Raw genomic sequence first — 19,025 nt, 5'->3', positions numbered from 1 at the left:
GGCATCAAAGAGTTCTTATAAGCTCCTTTTTATGTGATTCCATGTCTTTCCTTTCAGTGGGAAAATCACATACCTGAGCCTTTTATATCTAGGAAGAAAAAAAGGAAAGAGCAACATGGGGTACAGAATTTTCCTATTAACCCCAGCCTAGAATAACCAATCCCTAAGTGGCTCTTAGTGAAGACAAAACATTTGCCTTAGTCCACTCATCTTTTCAATAGTGTGCTATACAACAGAAATCATAAAAACATATATGTATGTTTGAAAGATTACAGAGCATGTTTGTGAAACCTGACAGCACATTCCCAGTAGCTCCGCAGCTGTTGTGTTTTCTTACATGAAATCTCAGGGATATCTCCAAATAAATTGCTTGCCATGCACTGGCAAGTTGAGAATGAATGAAAAATTATTTTCTCTTTCCTTTCCTGTAAATGCAGGGGCAATACATATACACATACATATGCATATGCTCATGCACATACACATGTCTATCTCTCTATCACCTATCTATCTATCCATCTTTCATCTATCTATCTATCTATCTATCTATCTATCTATCTATCTATCTATCATCATCATCATCATCATTATCATGATTGTCATATATATATGTATATATATATATAGGCATATACATATGTGTATGTGTGTGTGTTTGATTCTTCATTCACTCAGATAAATCACAATTTCCATTTTTGATTTGTACCATACCACATTAACTTCATTTAAATTTCTATTCCTCTGAGTGGAGTGAGTCATAGGTAAAAGTAACTATCTTCTTTATTTGTTGCACAATACCATGAAGAATATTCTAGTATTATTGTTCAACATATGAGGAAACTCGCATCTGATATATTATGCAATTTCCCCAATAACACACAACTGGAAACAGCATAATCAAAATATGGCTTCAAGCAGCATAGGTCAGAGCTCTCTGTGAATCTATTGAGTGTCTTGCTTGGTCTTGTGAATTTATAGTGTCCACTTTGTCTTGGCAATGAGTGTTCTTTCATTACACCTTAGTGAACAGCTGAGGTGTTGAAATATTTCCTTGAGCCAATGAATCACATACACACCATGAAGAAAAGGACATTTCCCCCAAAATATATATCTTCTAAGCAGTCTTAGAGTACATCTGTTTAATAGGAAACACTTATTCAAAGATCTCATTAATAGGTGGGAGCAACAGAAAATATAGTTAAGACACGACATAAGAGTCTCAAAGCAGGACCATTTTGTGACCTTTTCTCTGACTCCAGTCCTGTCTGAATTTACCCATCCATAGACATGTTGATTAAAACTTGAAGGCTACTTCACAAAACATTTAGGGTTTTTTTTTTGGAAAAAATGTGAAAATATGCTTAAGGTTATCAGTCAATGAGAAAATAAATTAGAACTACAATGAGGAGAATTTGGGCACACTCAGGTTACTATGGTATGAGATGTCAATTTCTCCAGTGCTGCAGCCACTGGTAAGTTGCTTTTGATCCAGTAAATAACCTTGGTATATGCTCAGACAAGACATTTTAATTAAATTCAATGTGTCACATACCTCAAGAAGATGTGAAAGAATGTGGGAGGATTCTTGAAAGGAAGAACACAAGTGGAAGATAGGGTGAAAGACATGGGCACAGGGCTTGGAAACAGCTCAAATTCATTATATAAATATACAAAACCATCAAAAAACAAAAATTATAATACAGATATTATAATTTTCATTAGAATGGAGAAAATTATCATTTATAATGTAAATCTGTTCTCTCAGTCAGAGAACAATGATGTCCTTAATGGAGTCATGAATGAAGCTCAGTAAGAATCAAACACTTATGGAGTTAGAGTGAACTGTTATAAAAAATTCTTGTGGTTGTTTACACATAGCAAGAAATGTACAGTCATTAAAGTTATACCCTTTGATGTCCAAAGAAGTTTTTGTTTGCAACAATTTCATCCAAAAGATGAAATCCTTTAAATAGGAAAATGGATGAGAATTTGTTGTATAGTAGGTAGGAAGGAGGTTAAGATGATCATTAATATTTCCAGCTTCTAATATTAATATATTTGCCCTACACAGTCTGCTTCCTTGAGTGTGGGGATGATCTGCAGGTATGATCAGTTATTAGTCTTGTAATGAGGTCATGTCATTCTATCTAAGTAAGAGATATTTTCAGATAATTAATATTCTACAAAATTTTTAAGTCAGTTAACTTGAGATTATTTAAGGAGACCCTGATTTAATTAGGCAAGAGCTCTTAAAAGTCACAAGTGGTTCTTTCTGAAGTGAGAAAATTTTCTTACTAGCTTTGAAGAAGTGAGCTCCAAATTGGAAACATCCTTTCTGCAAAGTCTTTTAATGAAGAGCTGAAAGTCCTCCAGGAACTGATCACAGCCAGTGGTGAACAAAAAACAGGAAAAGTAGGAGCCTTACTCCCACACCCACAAGTAACTGAGATCCGTCAATAGTCATTGGGTGAAAAAAGGTCACTAGCTTCAGAAAGCAGTATTGTTAACATCAAATGGAAAATTGAAAATGATTTGTACTGAGTAAAAATAGGACAGAGTTCTTGGTTTTGCTAAGATGGGAAAAGTACAGGCTACCATGTTTTCTTATAATGTAGAAACTAACAGAAGTACTGTTGGAAAATGTACCAGCAAAGTCTGTTGCTTAGGTTCCAGAGCAAATACAAAATTATACCATTTATCTTTATGCCACAACTAGTCCCTGGGTCTAAGCTTTTATCATCTTACTTATACCACCACATTATCTCTCCTGCTTCTAGTTTTTCCTGGTTAATGGTCACGTGGGATAGACAGTTGAAAAGTTCCCTAATTGCTTTTCTCAGAGACCTTCAATGATTTCTCATTGTTTTGAAATAAAATGAAATATAAAGGGATCAATAGAGCCTGACTCATCTATATTTTAATCCTACTCATTTCTTACTACTTATTTATCCAATTCGTATATATTACTGATGACACCATTCATATGGAGATGGGAATAAATGGCTATCACTCAAGATAGAGACCTGAGGACAAACCACAGTACAGATGCCAACAAAATCCAACATTGTGACTGAATGACTTTTATTGGGGTTGCCAACAGAGTATGGCTGAGGGATTAATTATAGAAATTGACATGACTCAATGACAGCTGCATTAACAAAATCCTACCCTGACATACCTGACAGCTTATAAAAGCTACAAACCTGGCATGCCTTACAGGTTGCTCACCAGGTTAGAGGGTGTCTCTTTTGGACAAGTAAAGTAGTTTTCATACCTTGTAAACAACTCCTGTTGTCTGTGAATGTCTCCCAGCACTCTAAACTGCTTATGTATGCTTGTATAGGGTGTGCCCTATTAAATTTGGTCAATTTTTAAAACTTCCTAAATCTATGGAGCTATTTTCTTTATGAATTTTAAAGAGCTTCTTATTAGGAGGGAATATTTTATCTCCCTATACAGTATACTGTGTCTTAATTAACTTCACTCCCAATATTTTATCTAGGGGTAAATAGCTACAGAGTACTATTCTATTTTTCTTCTTTTTTTCCTGAATAACATTTTGTTATGAAAATACTATATTACAGAAAAGTTGAATGAATTATTGCTGCCAAAAGAAGTACATCTGCTGTTAAATTTGGTTATTAGCACTTCTAAACATATCATATACTCATCATCTATGAATCTATTTTTTCATATAGTTATTTCCAAGTATTTACATATGGGGCAATTAACCACCGAGCATTTCAGTAGGATGTTATATTATATTAGCATTAAGAATTATTTTAATGATAAAATCAACAGGAAAAGGCATTTGCTGCCAAAACTGTGAGTATGATCCCTGGGACAAATATAGAAGAAAGAGAGGACCAACTCACACATGTTGTCCTCAATTTCCATACCTGAAAGCTCCATGTTGTCCCCAGTCTATAAATAAAAAAAATGTAGGATTTTGAAATAAAAATGTTTTGAGAAAAAAATCTATGAAATGAAAACAGTAAGTATAAGTATTAATGATATATATGATATAAAAATTTAAATCTCTTGAGACATAAGGTACTACCTTTTCTAGAAGGGTTCCTCAAATCTTTTCCAAGCCCTTAACTCAATCTCTCTAATAAAAATCATTTCTAATTTTCTAATGCCTTGAATGATTGTTTTATTTATTGGTTATTTTATTTATTTGTATTTCAAATGATGTCCCACTTCCCATTTTCCCGTCCACAATTCCCTATCCCATTCCCCTTTCACCCTGGTTTTATGAGGGTGTTCCCCCACCCACCCACCAGCCTGCCTCACTGCCCTAGCATCCCCCTACACTATGGCATTGAGCCTCCATAGGACCAAGGGCCTCCCCTTCTACTGATGCCAGATAAGGCAATCCTTTTCTACATATGCAGCTGGATCCATTGGTCCCCACATGTGTACTCTTTGGTTGGTGGCTTATTACCTGGGATCTCTGGGGGGCGGGGGGAGGTCTGGTTAGTTGATATTGTTCTTTTTCCTATAGGGTTGCAATCCTCTCCAGCTCCTTCAGTCCTTCCCCTAACTCTTCCATTGGGGTCTCCATGCTGGGTTGGCTGCAAGCATCCACATCTGTATTGATAAAGCTCTGGCAGAGCTTCTCAGAAAACAGCTATATCAGGCTTCTATCAGCAAGCACTTTCTGACATCAGCGATAGTGTCTCGGTTTATTGTCTGCAGGTGGGATGAATCCCCAGGTAGAGCAGTCTCTGGATTGCTTTTCCTACAGTCTCTGCTCCACCCTTTGTCCCTGCATTTCTTTTAGACAGGAAGAATTCTGGGTTAAAATTTTTGAGGTGGGTAAGTGGTCTCAACCGAGAACTATACCTATCTACTGGATATGGTCTCTACAGGTTTTTTCTCTACTTTGTTGGTTATTTAAGTTAATGAAAAATGCATTGGATCCTGGGAATTCTTGCTTCCCTGGCTTGTAGGACTTTCTAGTGGCTACTCACAGAATCCCATCTCCCACTGCTACATACCTTGATTCAATTTCCTGATGCTCTGCACTTCTCCCCAGTCATATTCCACACCTGATCCTGTCTCCCCCTTCACCCCTCTCCTATCTCTCCCATGTTCTTCCCTCCCTCTACTGCCTATGATTATTTTGTTCCTCCTTCTAAGTAGGACTGAAGCATCCATACTTTGTTCTTCCTTCTTCATATGGTCTGTGTGTTGTATCATGGGTATTCTGAGATTTTGGACTAATATCCACTTATCAGTGAGTACATACCATGTGTATTCATTCGTGACTGGATTACCTCAGTCAGGATAATATTTTCTACTTCTATCCATTTGACTGCAAATTTCATGAAGTCATTGTTTTTAATAGCTTTATATTGTAAAGTACTTCATTTTGTAAATGTACCACATTTTCTGTAGCCATTCTTCTATTGAGGGACATCTGGGTTGCTTCCAACTTCTGGCTATTACAAATAAGGCTGCTATGAACATTGTGGAGCATGTGTCCTTGTTATATGTTGGAGCATCTTTTGGGTATATGCCTAGGAGTAGTATACCTAGGTCCTCAGGATAAACTGTTTCTAATTTTTTTGAGGAAGCACTAGGCTGATTTCCAGAGAAGCACTAGGCTGATTTCCAGAGTGGTGAAACCAGTTTGCAATCCCACCAGCAATGGAGTAGTGTTTCTCTTTCTCTATATCCTCTGAAGCATCTGCTGTCACTTGAGTTTTTTATCTTAGCCATTCTGAAAGGTGTGAAATGGAATCTCAGAGTCATTTTGATTTGCATTTTCCTAGTAACTAAGGGTGTTGGAAATTTCTTTAAATGCTTCTCAGCCATTCGAGATTCCTCAGTTGAGAATTCATTGTTTTAATTATGTATGTCATTTTTAATAGGGTTATTTGGTTCTCTGGGAGTCTAACTTCTTGAGTTCTTTGTATATATTGGATATTAGTCTTCTATTGGATCTAGGATTGGTAAAGCTATTTTTTCAATTTGTTGGTTACCATTTTGCTCTATTGATAGTGTCCATTGCTTTACAGAACTTTTGCAATTTTATGAGGTCCCATTTGTCATTTCTTGATCTTAGAGCATAAGCCATTGGTGTTCTGTTCAGGAACATTTCCCCTGTGGTGATGTGTTTAAGACTCTTTCCCACTTTCTCTTCTATTAGTTTGAGGGTATCTGATATTCTGTGAAGGTCCTTGACCCACTTGGACTTGAGCTTTGTACAATGAGATAACAATGAATCAATTTCCATTCTTCTACATGCTGACCAGCAGTTGAAACCAGCACCATTTGTTGAAATTGCTGTCTTTTTTCCACTGGATAATTTTTGCTTCTTTGTCAAAGATAAGGTTACTTTAGATGTGTGGGTTCATTTCTGGATCTTATATTTTATTCCATTGATCTATCTGTCTGACACTCTACTAATACCATGTGTGGTTTTTTTTGTTGTTGTTGTTTTGTTTTTTTTATCACTATTGTTCTGTAGTACAGCTTGAGGTCAGGGATTGTGATTACCCCAGAAGATCTTTTATTACTGTGAATAGTTTTTGATATCCTGGGCTTTTGTTATTCTAGATGAATTTGAGAATTGCTCTTTCCATCTCTGTGAAGACTTGAGTTGGAGTTATGATGGGGATTGCATTGAATTAGTAAGACGGTCATTTTTACTATGTTTAATCCTGCCCATCTGTGAGCATAGGAGATTTGCCTCCAATGATTATTTTTCTAGAATTTCAAATAAGTAGAATAATTTTGAAGAGGCTTTGTGTCTTTTTTTTTAATTCCCCTTGAAAATAAATACCACGTTGTTGTATTGTCTACACTGCTTGTTGAACTGTGAACTCCAAGACAATAAGAGCCATTTGCTGTTGATTTACCCTTTACCTCATTGTCTCTGAAAACATTCTCAACACATATGAAGCCCTCTATTGCACTTGTTGAGTTGTTGGGCACTGTTGGGCACTGGCCAACACCAGCCACGTAAACTCCGTACATCTGTGCAATGCCAGCCACATAGGCATGTTTACTCTGCACACCTGCCTATGCTTGCCTTTCCTGCTGCACCCTCTCCAAATGGGTGACGCAGTGGTCAGCAGACACTGATGAGCCAATCAGGCATCGACACATCCACACAATAGGGTTTATAAGTTGACCGCTCCAGAGGGCGGGGTCCTTCTCTCGCTTCAATCTTGGGTGCTCCTAATAAAGTGTGGTTGAGAAGAATCCTGCTGTTGTCATCATCCTTCCTGCTGGCAGGTGGTCGCGACATTGAGTGAATAACTATACAGTATATAGAGATACAATAGAGAGTGTCTATTGATGAAAAGCAGTTTTTCTTAGCAATTGAAGTGTCTGTACATTAGCAAACTAGAAAGCAAGGATCCTTTCTTAAGCTTTAGAATTTTTCTGCCAAGGATGTTTGACCACACAGGTATCATTTGGAGACTAAATCTGATAGGGATAATAATTGTCTGAAACTAAAAATACCTTGCAACACACAGGAAAAACTAGTGTCTAGTTTGATTCCCAACTCAAACATTCAAGTGGACTTTGAAATTTTATAGCTGTTCCTATAGAAGTAGTTTCTAGTTGTGACTTACGGAACAGGGAAATACCTACATGAGTTAAATCCTGAGTGGATTTTTATTTTGACTTGGGCACAGACATGTGGCTCCAAGGCTTTGGATACATGAGACAACTTGAAGAGTTGTACTCATGCACTTGGGCCAGACTCAAGTCCTACAACAAAGCTGTTGATGAACCATTGATCACTGTGTGGAAAGTTTATATCAATAGCAGCTTTTTTCTCCTTGATCTTTACATTCTGAGACTGCTTTCTACGGAAACTTCTTACCTAGACTCACCAACTCCTCCCATTCAACTGTACTTAGTGTAAACACACTGAGGTTCCAAATGCCATAGCAGTGATAGCAGAACCCCAGCTCATCCTAGATTCACTGCCTGTGCCTGTTTGCTCTTCAGTCCTTCAGTGTCTATAGCTAGCATTCCATGACCTAAGCTGCACAGAATGCTACACATGTCCTTCCCTATTCATAGCTGCTCTTGCCACTGGATGCTGGCCTGAACATTTGCATATTTCCAAGTGCACTTTCAGATGGTATGGGCTACCTGAACTTGCTTTTAAGATTTGGTGATTATTTTGCATATGCATAAAACCATATTTTTGTGACAGGGTTTTCCTTGTCCAATCACATTAAAATATTAGTGCATCAAGAGGCCTGTGATTGGACAGGGGAAAGAGAGGTAGAGATAAGAGTGGCAGAGACAGAGAGCATCTTGAGAGAGAAAAAAGAGCACAGATAGAGGTGAATAGACAGAAAGAAGAACCTGAGCCAGCATGGCTTTAAATACCCACAGGTAGTTATGATATCATAAAGGTTAGAATAATTGGGATAATTTGTCTAACCTAGGTGGGTAACTTTTATCACTAGCTATTGGTTCTGAAATTATTGTATTGGCATCTTGTGAATAGAGAATTTATTGATATATAAATCTGACTTGTTAATTATAAGCTTTGAAAGTTTTGATTTACTTGGTTGCGGGAATGTGGGACTGCCAACTACAGGGGTTTATGGTTAAGAAGGAACAAGTGTCTCCAGAGACAAGCAAACCAGAGCTAGGAATACAGCAAACGCTGCAGGGACTAGCTAGCAACAGAGCTAGTGGGACAGTGCTGGGTCAGAGAGTTGCTGGCGGTAGTGAGGGAACTTGGCAGGTTTTTAAAATTATTGTCCACAATATATTTTATGTTAAAGTCATTTGTTATTTTATTGGCTCAGGCAGGGACATTTTTTAAATATAGAGGTTTTATGTGTGCCCCTGTTTTACTAACTTAAATCTTCATTTTTGCTTAAACATAGGGAAGAGATAACAGATACGTCCAACTGTATGATTGATGATATATGTTTCAATACCTAGCAAGGAAAAGGTATTTTTCCTCAGCACAAACAAATAAAAATGCTAAGAGATGTAGATATATTTATAAACTAATTTTAACATCACTTAGAATATCTGGCAGACATTCATAGTAAATATTTTAAAAGTCTATGAAGTAATTGCAACCCTCCCTTCTCCATTGCACATGGTGTGTCACTCATATAGAGAAAACACATATGGCTTTTTAATTTTTTTAGTGTTTCTGGAAGTTGATTTTAGAATATCTCCCTAGAATTCTTTGTACTGTTAATGAGATTATCCTTTGAAAATACACTAAAAAGTTTCAGAACCTACACAGCTATGTGGTGAAGCACTATTAAAGTTTTGCTTCTGTCTATTTGTTTTCTGAGGAAAATCAGGGTAAAGTCTCCATAGAGTGAAGGCACAGATTTGTGAGCATGAGTAGTGATAGGTAAAGACAAGTGGGTTTGCTGTAGACTCTCCACAATTTTGCTTTTCATTCTTCTTCATATATTGCATCTCCCCTTCTCAGTTCCTTCCCATTACCTCCCCTCTCCCCTAGAACCACTCCTCCTCTATTTCTCATCAGAAAAAGAGCAGGCCTTCTAGAGATATCAACTAAAAACGCATAACAAGTTACAACAGGACTATGAACAACCCTCATATCAAGCCTAAATGAGGCAACCCAGTAGGAGGGAAAGGATCCCAAGAGCAGGCAAAAGAGTCAGAGACAGCCACCACTTCCACCATTATGATTTCCATAAAAGGGCCAAACTACACAACCATGATATATATGCAGAGGACCTCTTGAGGACCCATATAGGCTCCCAGATTGTTGCTTCCATCTCTGTTAGCCCCTATGAATTCTGGTTAGTTGATTCTGTGGGCCATATTCTTATGGTATCCTGGACAGCTCTGGCTTCTACAATCCTTTCTTCCCCTCTTCCACACTTGATACTTTCAAAAGTGTTAAGTCCTGAAAGATAGTTTGAAAACACTTTTTTTATAAAATGCTAAAAGTGTCTAAGGAGTTATTTTTAAAACCAAGCTTTAGTCTAAACCAATTTAAGTAAGCAAAGAAAGAGTTATAATCGGCCAGTCTTCAGAAACAGAGAAGATTCAGGAAGTCTCTGCTTATATTGTGAACTGAAAGGCATTTGTGAGAAGAAAAAAATTGAATGTGATAAAAAGAGGAGTCAGAGCCAAAGAAAGCTGCATTGGCTCCAAGTTGTCTTTGCTTTATTTTAATTTCTTTGAAGAGCTGTCATTCTGCTCTTTATTGAAGTGTCACTGCTTGAGGTAGTTGAGTCTCAGATACTCACTGCAGGCATAAATCTCTAGGTCAGGTTTAACTTTAAGTAAGTAGCACAACAACTAGGTGGTTGCACACTACAGTAGGACTTAGCTATGTGAGAAGAGAGCTTCTCTTAACAGTTCACTTTTATTTACAAGGGATTATGTTTGAGGTTCAAAAATACAGTAGTGTCACATGGTACTAAATGTATCCTTTTCTTCTTTGCCAATATGATTAGGGTGATACTTTAAACTATTGATGATACTTTCTCACTTACTTTTGTTGTTGCGAACTTAGAAATCATGGTGTTTTTCTTCTCCAAATATCTATAATTTTGGGAGCATACTACAATTAGTGAGAGAACATTATAGACTTTAGTCAGAATGGATTGCACAAAATCTTGTTATGAATGTATTTCGAGCATGTGGTATAACATATATCCATTTGAAATAGAATGAAACCTGCTATTTGTCTTGCATAGAATTTTCCTTCCTTATCCTTTCATTGTTTGATGTCAAAGATAAAACAGCAAAATCCTTCTCAGAAATTGAGATATATGTAGATATAATATGCTTTTTGTCAGTGACATGAAGGGAACCTTTCTCTTGTGGGGGAAAAATGACAGAGAATTAAAAGAGAAAGCCGATTTCTGCCCTCAAGAGTTGTGAGATGAAAGAAAAGAGAAGCATGTTGTATATAGCCCTTAGCTGGGGACATTCCATGTGTTCATATACGTGTGTGTGTGTGTGTGTGTATGTGTGTGTGTGTGTTTCACATACCATTTTAAGTCCCATCCTATGAAATAATCGAGTTTCATGTCTTGAGTGGGATCAGAGCACATTGTATAAAATTCTTAAATAACTAATAAAATATTATGGTGTGGAAAAAAGAATTTGATGATATTTTAAGTGACATTTATTCCAAACAGCTATTCTAGGACAGTATCAAACATTAAAAAATCTTCTTAGATCAAAAAAAATAGCCTCTGTGAAGGGTGGCGTGCTGCTGGTACATTCATTTACTCCACAGTCAGTCTGTTGATCAATGAAGGCTACTGACTTCACATTTACTTGAGCAAAATTCACTGTCTACAAGAGACACAGTTTCCAGGCTTTGTGACTATAACCTTCCCTGTGTGCTGTTAGGATGCCATGTTAGTAGATGAAATACTTCGATGTTAAACTGTTGCATGGTTTTAAGAGATCTTTGCGTTTTATTGTTATGTAAAAATATCTAAAGGATCATAGTCATGATAAAGAGAAATGGAGCATGGTTACCTTGAATTTCAGATGCAGACTTTCTCACAGAAGCACTCTGTTCCTTTGTTTTTGGGATCACTGGATGCTAATAATCGAACCTATGAGGCCTTAAGGTATGAGAAGACAGGCAGCTCTGTTGTTCTCTAAACTTATATTTTTAACAGCATTAATTATAGGAGCTCATGTTCTCATGCTAATTATGTTACCCAAAAAAACTATTTGCAGTACCCCACACATAGAACTAAAGGAAGCCTGCCCCAAGTTGGTTTTTGACTGGTCAATAAAGTTGCCAGTAGCCAATGGCTCAACAGAGAGACAGAGGTGGGACATTTAGGTTTCCTGGGAAGGTACAGAGAGAGGAGGAAGAAAGGACTCTGCTATGAGGAGGTTGTAGGAGACAGAAAAGTGCAGGAGGGAGATACTGCTGACATGTCTGTAAACAGGAGAAGCAGCCCCAGGAGGGCTATCCATCAAGGTCCAGGACTGCAAAGATAAAATACAGGTTCTAGTAAGTAATAATTCAATATCAGAGATGAGTATGAGTTAGGCACGTGCAGAAAGGGGATGTACTAGCTATTGACCTGCTTAGGGCATATTAAATATAAAGTTGTGCTTATGTGTCTTTCACTCAGGAATCCAGAGCATTGGGGAGGGTAGCGATGAGTGCACACATACCACCAGGGAGTTTTGAGCAGTTAATTTTTTTTTTTACCTCGTCATTATTTTCATTGAGATTTAATACAAAACACAGAGAGACTAAGAAACTGAGATGTTTACTCCTGTGGCTGACCAAGAGATATTTCTTCATGGATAGATCTAATCGAGGACATGATCTGTGCACCATGTTGGAGAAAGAGCATTAGTGATTAAGGAACAGGTAGTACAAAGGTCCTAAGGGTAGTTTTTGTTTGTTTGTTTTTTAAGAACTAAAAACAACCTAGCTTGGCCAGCACAGAGGCAGCAAGGGGCGGAACAGGGAAGCTTGCAGTGAGATCTCTTGGCTTTGCTACGGGCTTTAGATTATTTTTAATTGTGTTTTATAGTAGTTAGAATTATAACAGCATATAAAACATGGTGGAACTTTGCTTGAGGAACATTTTAAATCATTTGTTGTTTATTAAGAAACGTATAGTCATACCTCGTCCTGCTCTGGGAAGGTTCTCATAAAGCATTGAAGACTTAAAACCCAGAGGAATGATTGGAGCTGGCTCACTAAAGAAGGCTGGTGGCTCAACCCGACCTTTGCTCTACACATATATTTGGTCCTTTGAGGGGCTTTCTCTTGGCGTTTCTGTAGAGCCATATGGTTCTGCTGGGTTGTTGTTCATCTTAAATTGCTTATTATTTTTAACCATGGATCTTGTTGGTTCTGAGGAAGTCATTTCTTTTGACAAGATGTGACTGGTCAGGAGTTAGAGACATTGAAGCTTAGATGAAAATGGTTCCCATCTCTGTATAAAGATGCTTCTCTACAGGAAGTATCACTGAATGTTATCTTGTGAAGAAAACTTGTATGTCACATTCTGCATTTTGAAACTATGAAAAAATTTGGAAAAAGCAAATAAAAGAATAATTCTATGTACGTTTTGAGGAATATTTTCTTTGTGATCATTTTTACTCAACTAAATTAGAAACTATTGACTTCCATTAATATTGTTGTTACTTTGACTTTAACCAGAGAATTATTTAATTACAATATAAAATGGAATAGAACCCAGAAAAAATGACTATGATTCTGTGATAGCACTTCACTAAGAATTTACAAAAAGTATGAAGTAACTTCCCCTGTTAGAAACCTTAGGTTTTTCTCTAGTTTTCCTTACAGCCTGGAAAGATAGGGACTAATGTTTTGATCTTCTATGGGAGGAGAGTGAAGCCCAGAGACACCACATTTCTTTCCAAAAAGACACAGTAAGTGGTCAATTCAAACCACATCTTTTTTCTAAGCTTCAAGACCATGCCCTTTCTGTGACTTTTTGCTAGTTTCCTTTCATTTGTAAGATTTTTTTTAATATTATGCTATATAATTTGGGACTCTCCCAATCCATATACAATCATTTTAAAAGTAAAGGTTCAAAATAACTTCATAGGCTCTGGGTATCCTAGTGCCAACAGTTTGACAAGTAGAGAACTGTCTGAATTACTTCCCATACTCTCAAACTAGTGTCCTTGAGCTTAGAGGGGAACAGTGATGTATACATTGAGAAAGAGAAAAGTCTATTATAGAAATTTGTAATTTAAATTGTCTATTTAATGTGTGGAAAACCAATTAGTGATTTGAGATACAGTAGAATAAAAATGCTTAGTTTGACAGTAAGTTTGATTATTTGAATATTCAACTTTTTTCTGGCATGGTTTGGTTGTAAAGCTTTTTGTTTCTTCTGATAAATGCTGTATGCTCTTGCTAATAATGGGCTTCATATTGGCTTATAATGGAATTCAACTTTGCTCTTACCCAGCATCTCTTTCTTAATTATTAAGGCTAAGTAAAATAAATGCCCATTTTAAATGTCAATTTATAATATCTCTTTATTAATTTAAAAGTGTTAACTATGAAATTCTAGACAGAAATAATAATGACTGTTCAGAGTATGCAAGCTAGAGAACACAGTTACTGGCCTAAGGCAGCAGTGATGACTAGACACAAAACACCAGCCCCATTTAGCTGTTTATCATGATTTTATAAAGTGCTTTCCATTTAACTATTATCTATCTATCTGCCTTTTGACCTGTCTGTCTATCTATCTAGTGTTGTGTGTGTTGGGGACATATATGCCATATTGTCCTTGGGGAAAGAGAGGACAACTTGCATGCTACAGGAAAGAATCAAATTCAGTTTCTTGGGTTTGTCAGTAGGTGCTTTGTGCTCTGAATCAAAGGTTGTGTCCTAATCTGTCTCAGTCTCTGTCTCTCTGTCTCTGGAGAGACTCTGACCAGCCAGGGCCTATTAAACATGGCTCTGGAAGGCTTTTCCCTTTTCTCTGATTCCCTCGGGCTTGCTAAAAACCATTAGATTACATTCTCAAAGCTACTCACTAAGGTCTATTCCCTTATTTGGCCCCTTCCTCCTCCTGAGACTGACTATCAAGGTCCAGCAATAAAAAGCCCCCTTTGGTTCTCCTAATTAACACGACTAATCAAAACATACCACTTCATACTAGCCCATTCTAACATAGATTTTTCCTTTTTTCTCTTCTTAAAAATTATACCTTCAAGGTCATTTGCTGCTGGTTTTCTACCTGAGTCAGAAAGCAGCCATCCTAACCTTTCTTTCCTGCTCAGTAAAGGATCTCTCTGAAAAGGCATGCTTTGGCTTGGTTTGTTTCTAATCTAGTGGACCAGGAAGGAATTCCCCCTGTTCAGGGTCCCCCCTTGCTGTATGTGTATTTTAATTCCTATTATGATTGTTTGATTCAGAGGGAATATGTAGTTATGGAGCTGGGGAATGAGGTTGGAATGTCATTCTGAAATGATGTCTAGCATGTGGATTTATGGTACAATGTTGCATGGCTTCCTCTGCTTTTCTATTCTGTTACAAATTTTACTTTAGAATCTACCTGCTGTGTGTAAAGCTCCAATTGAGGGATGCCAACATCATTCTAGTCTTAGCAATCATTAGCTTCTAGAACTTCATTTCTGGTTAAAACCTGCATGAAATATAAAACGTTAATGAGACTACTCACTCTGATGAAGGATCAGAGTGGGTTTTCTACATTTGAATTTCTTTGGTATTAGTGAATGACCAAAGCTCTTGCATTTGAAAAGCCACATGCTATCAAAGAACAATGAAAGAAGGTATTGGTTTAAGCCAAAGAATTTGAAATACAGATGTGACCAGTGCAAATCATATGTCTAGAAAGAGCTTTGCAGAGAAAAACAAATAATTAGCTAGGAATTGAAGGAAGAATATGGATAAATTCATTTTGACACAGTGTATATCAATTGCTAAAGTCAAGTATTATAGCATTCGATAGAATACTTCCTGTGTATTCCAAGGAAAGTATTAAAATAAAGTATGAAGAAAGAAGTTGGTAACAATTGTGACATTAAGCCATTTAGTTGTGACTATAATTTTATCTTGTATCACATCAGCCAAAATACAAAATTATTAATGAATAAAATAAAAAACTCCTGAATTTGTACTATATAGAACAGTTAAAGGCTATTTATTGAAACGGAAAATAAAAATGTGTTTCATTGCTGTATTTATAATTTATAAAGAAAAGTTACACAGTTAATTGTGACTGTGGTTGGATCACTGGCTGCCTTTGCAGAGGATTTGGTTCTGTCCCACATTTGTTGCTCATTTCTTACGCAACCTTAGTTCTAGGGGATCAGATGCTCTCTTCTGGCCCTTGTCTCACCTAGATGTACAGACATACATGTACACAAAATATCCATACACATAAATAAAGTAAATTTAAAAATAAAAACCTGATATACTATTATGTACATTATTGTTCTTAATTCTTTAGTTTTGAAACTATTTATTTAGTAAGTGTATGTGTGTGCACTGAGAAGTTACCTTCTACAACTCACATGTGAAGGTCAGAGGGCAACCTGTAAGAGTCAGATGTCCCCTTCACCTCACTGGTTCGAGGGATTAAATCCAAATTTTTAGGCCCCAGGGCTAAGTGATTTATCTACTGGGCCTGCGAGGCAGCCCTGTTTCTAAAATATGTTTTCCTTATTTTTTTTTATTTTTTTTGTCAATTTCATACTATCCACTTCAATACCATTCATCTCTCTGTCCCTTGTACTTGTCCTCCACCTTTGCAACCTCCCCCAAAAGAGAAAAAAAGAAAAAATATTCATTATAGAAGCTGCAGTGTGTCACAATGTGTCCCCTATTATACCCTTTGTCCACACTGCTTACAAATGTTTATTGAAATGACTCATTGATCTGGTATAAGGCCTCTGGTTCTGCTAGAAACTCACTGGGACTACTCTTAGATATCCCATTGTTGCCCTATGTCATGGAGATCTTGTAGTTTTGGATTTGTAGGACCAGTTCATGTACTCAACCATTTCATCAATGGGTCAGATATTGTGGTGGGCCAAATCAAATCTCTGGATCTGGGCCTAAGAAGTAGTAGCTAAGCTAATCAGCCAGCTGGCTCTTCCACTCTCACACACTCAGGGCTGGGACACCAGCAACACCCATACCCAGGGTCAGTTTTACCCTACTGTCCAGGTGAGGTACGGGGCCACTCTCCTGAGTATTACAACTGAAAAGTGACATGGCCAGTTCTCCTATTCTCCTGATCCAGGGACCAGCTCTCCTATCATCCTCACCATAGGTATTGATGGATGAGGGAGAGGAGTAAGGGCAACTCTCTATCATCCAGGACCAGATCTCCTGCTCTGATTACTGAGGGGCTAGCTCTCCTGTCTGCTGTAGTTGGCAAGGGGTGGTAGGGGTAGAGGGGGCTACCTCTCCCTCAGGCATATCACCACATAATGGACAAATAGAGGGCCAGCTCTCTAGTGCTTACACCCTCAGGGCAGCTCACTAGTGCCCCACTCCATCAGTTTCAGCTCTACTGTGCTGCTCAGGTATACAAGGCCTGCAATCCCAAGTGCTGCAGCTGATGAGGGGCAGGGATAGCTCTCCTGCTCTCATGACCCTAGAGACAGGTCTCCCACCTGCCACATGTTGTCAGACACAAGAGGGTAAGGAGGCTATCTCTTTCTTGTCTATTCCACTACATGGGCCAGCTCTTCCATGTACATATCATCCTTGGGGCCATCTCACTCACAACTCCCACAATGTGCAAGGACCTTTTTCTGAGTACTGGAGCTAGCTAAGGGCAGGGTCAATTTTCCTGCCTTCAAGTCCTATGGGTTATCTCTCATACAGCACTCAGGTGATGGGTGAAGCCATGTCCCTGGACAGCAGCTCAGACAAAGAACATTTACCTCACCATTGATGGTAACAAATATCTGCTGCTATAAGGCCATGGACCCAGATATGGGCCCTGGTGGCAGCACAGGCCAGGACCCCACCATGATCTAAGGTGGCATCACTGGCTATCCATATCAGGCTATTCCTCACTATCCTCAAGTGTCTAGTCTACTTCTCTTCATTGTGCCATATCTGTGTTTCTCCTTCTTTTCCATTTCTCCACCACTTACTTGCTTCCCTTAGTGGTGCCCAGGGTCTCTGAGAATCTGAGGTCATCTCAGGAGTTGTCTTGCAATGTGTACATTATGGCACTGGGCAGGGGTCATCTTGGCAATGCCCCACCCAGACCTGTGCTGCACTGTACTGGTGATCATCTCAGGCTTGCTGTTTTCAGGGAATTCTAAGGTTGCTAATCATTGAGATGTTTATGGTTCAGAACACTGAGTGTAGACATAACCTCTCTCCTCTCTGCCACCTACAGATGCACATGTGACATAGCAGTCACACCTGCAATATTTCTAGAAGAAGGTAAAAGTATGACTTTAATTAAAATAGAATTACATAGCTTTCTTTTCTCTTTTTCTTCCTTTGTCCCTCTGTGCTATCCTCCTTCTAATGCTTCCCATGCCATCAAAGTCTCAAGTTGATAGCCACATTTTCTTTATTATTGTTGCATACATATATGTGCATATGTATGTATGTATGTCTATGCAATACATATAAATTTACTGAGTCCACTTTGTGGTTTGCCTGTATATAGTTTCAGGGCTGATCACTGTGCAGTAGAGAACTGCTAAATGGTTCATTTCCTTGGAGAAGCTATTTCTCCTTCGCTCAGCTGACATCAGCTGCTAGTAGTTTCTTGTCTGGTATTGAGACTCCCTTAAATTTTCTCCCTTCTGTACTACCATGTCTGTTGGGATTACCAATGTTCTGGGCTTATTTATGTAACAATTTCTAGAAGAGACTGTTTGACAGCTTAGTTCTTGATATTTTCATCCTTATATCTTTCTACTTCAGCTTCCATCATGTTTCCTGAAGTATAACTACAGAAGTTGTGATCCATTGGGCCTGAGGTTCTCATGGTCTGTTGATCCTTGCACTATATCCAGTTGTAGTTTTCTGTGATTATCTCTATTAATTGTAAAGACAGACTTCTTTGATGAGAGTTGGTAACTACAGGAAACATGGCCTATATACAAAGTCAGCCAAATTAAAAAAAAATAATAATACATATAAAAGGATGAGTTTCACATTGATACAGATGTGGCAAATTTTATATTTTATAAGTACAGTTGTATAACAAAGTTTGTCATGTGATTCTATAATTAAGAAGATTGCACATTAATGTAACATTTATCTACTGCATGGTTTCACTTTAAGTTTTTTAAGAACTCCTGGATGATAGAAGTCAGTACAATATCATATGATGCTGTACACTTCAAATCTCCATTTTTGAATTGACAAAATTTTGAGAACTGCTACTTCCTTTGAGATCTGTTATATCATTGAAATAAAATCTCCCTATTTATCTCTTTGCAGTAGAGAATTGAATCTGGCTCCTTTACATGGTGGGTGATATCAGATTGCTTTTTAGGAGATATGTTCTGCCATCCCCTCCTCATGGGATGAATGTGCTTGGAATCTGGCGGAATGA

The 19,025-nt window shown here is 37.8% G+C and overlaps 1 non-coding gene across 1 annotated transcript; it reads right to left on the bottom strand.

The window, feature by feature from the left end:
- Positions 1–17,765: 17,765 nt before the first annotated feature.
- LOC116071791 lies at positions 17,766–17,897 on the bottom strand. Its single transcript, XR_004111155.1, has one exon. It is a non-coding gene; the product is annotated as a small nucleolar RNA SNORA17 (small nucleolar RNA).
- Positions 17,898–19,025: the final 1,128 nt, after the last annotated feature.

The sequence above is a fragment of the Mastomys coucha genome, unplaced genomic scaffold (assembly GCF_008632895.1).
Source record: "Mastomys coucha isolate ucsf_1 unplaced genomic scaffold, UCSF_Mcou_1 pScaffold22, whole genome shotgun sequence".
Classification (NCBI taxonomy): Eukaryota; Metazoa; Chordata; class Mammalia; order Rodentia; family Muridae; genus Mastomys; species Mastomys coucha.
The sequence above is the reverse complement of the archived record's forward strand: the minus strand, read 5'-3'. Positions and strand labels throughout refer to the sequence as shown.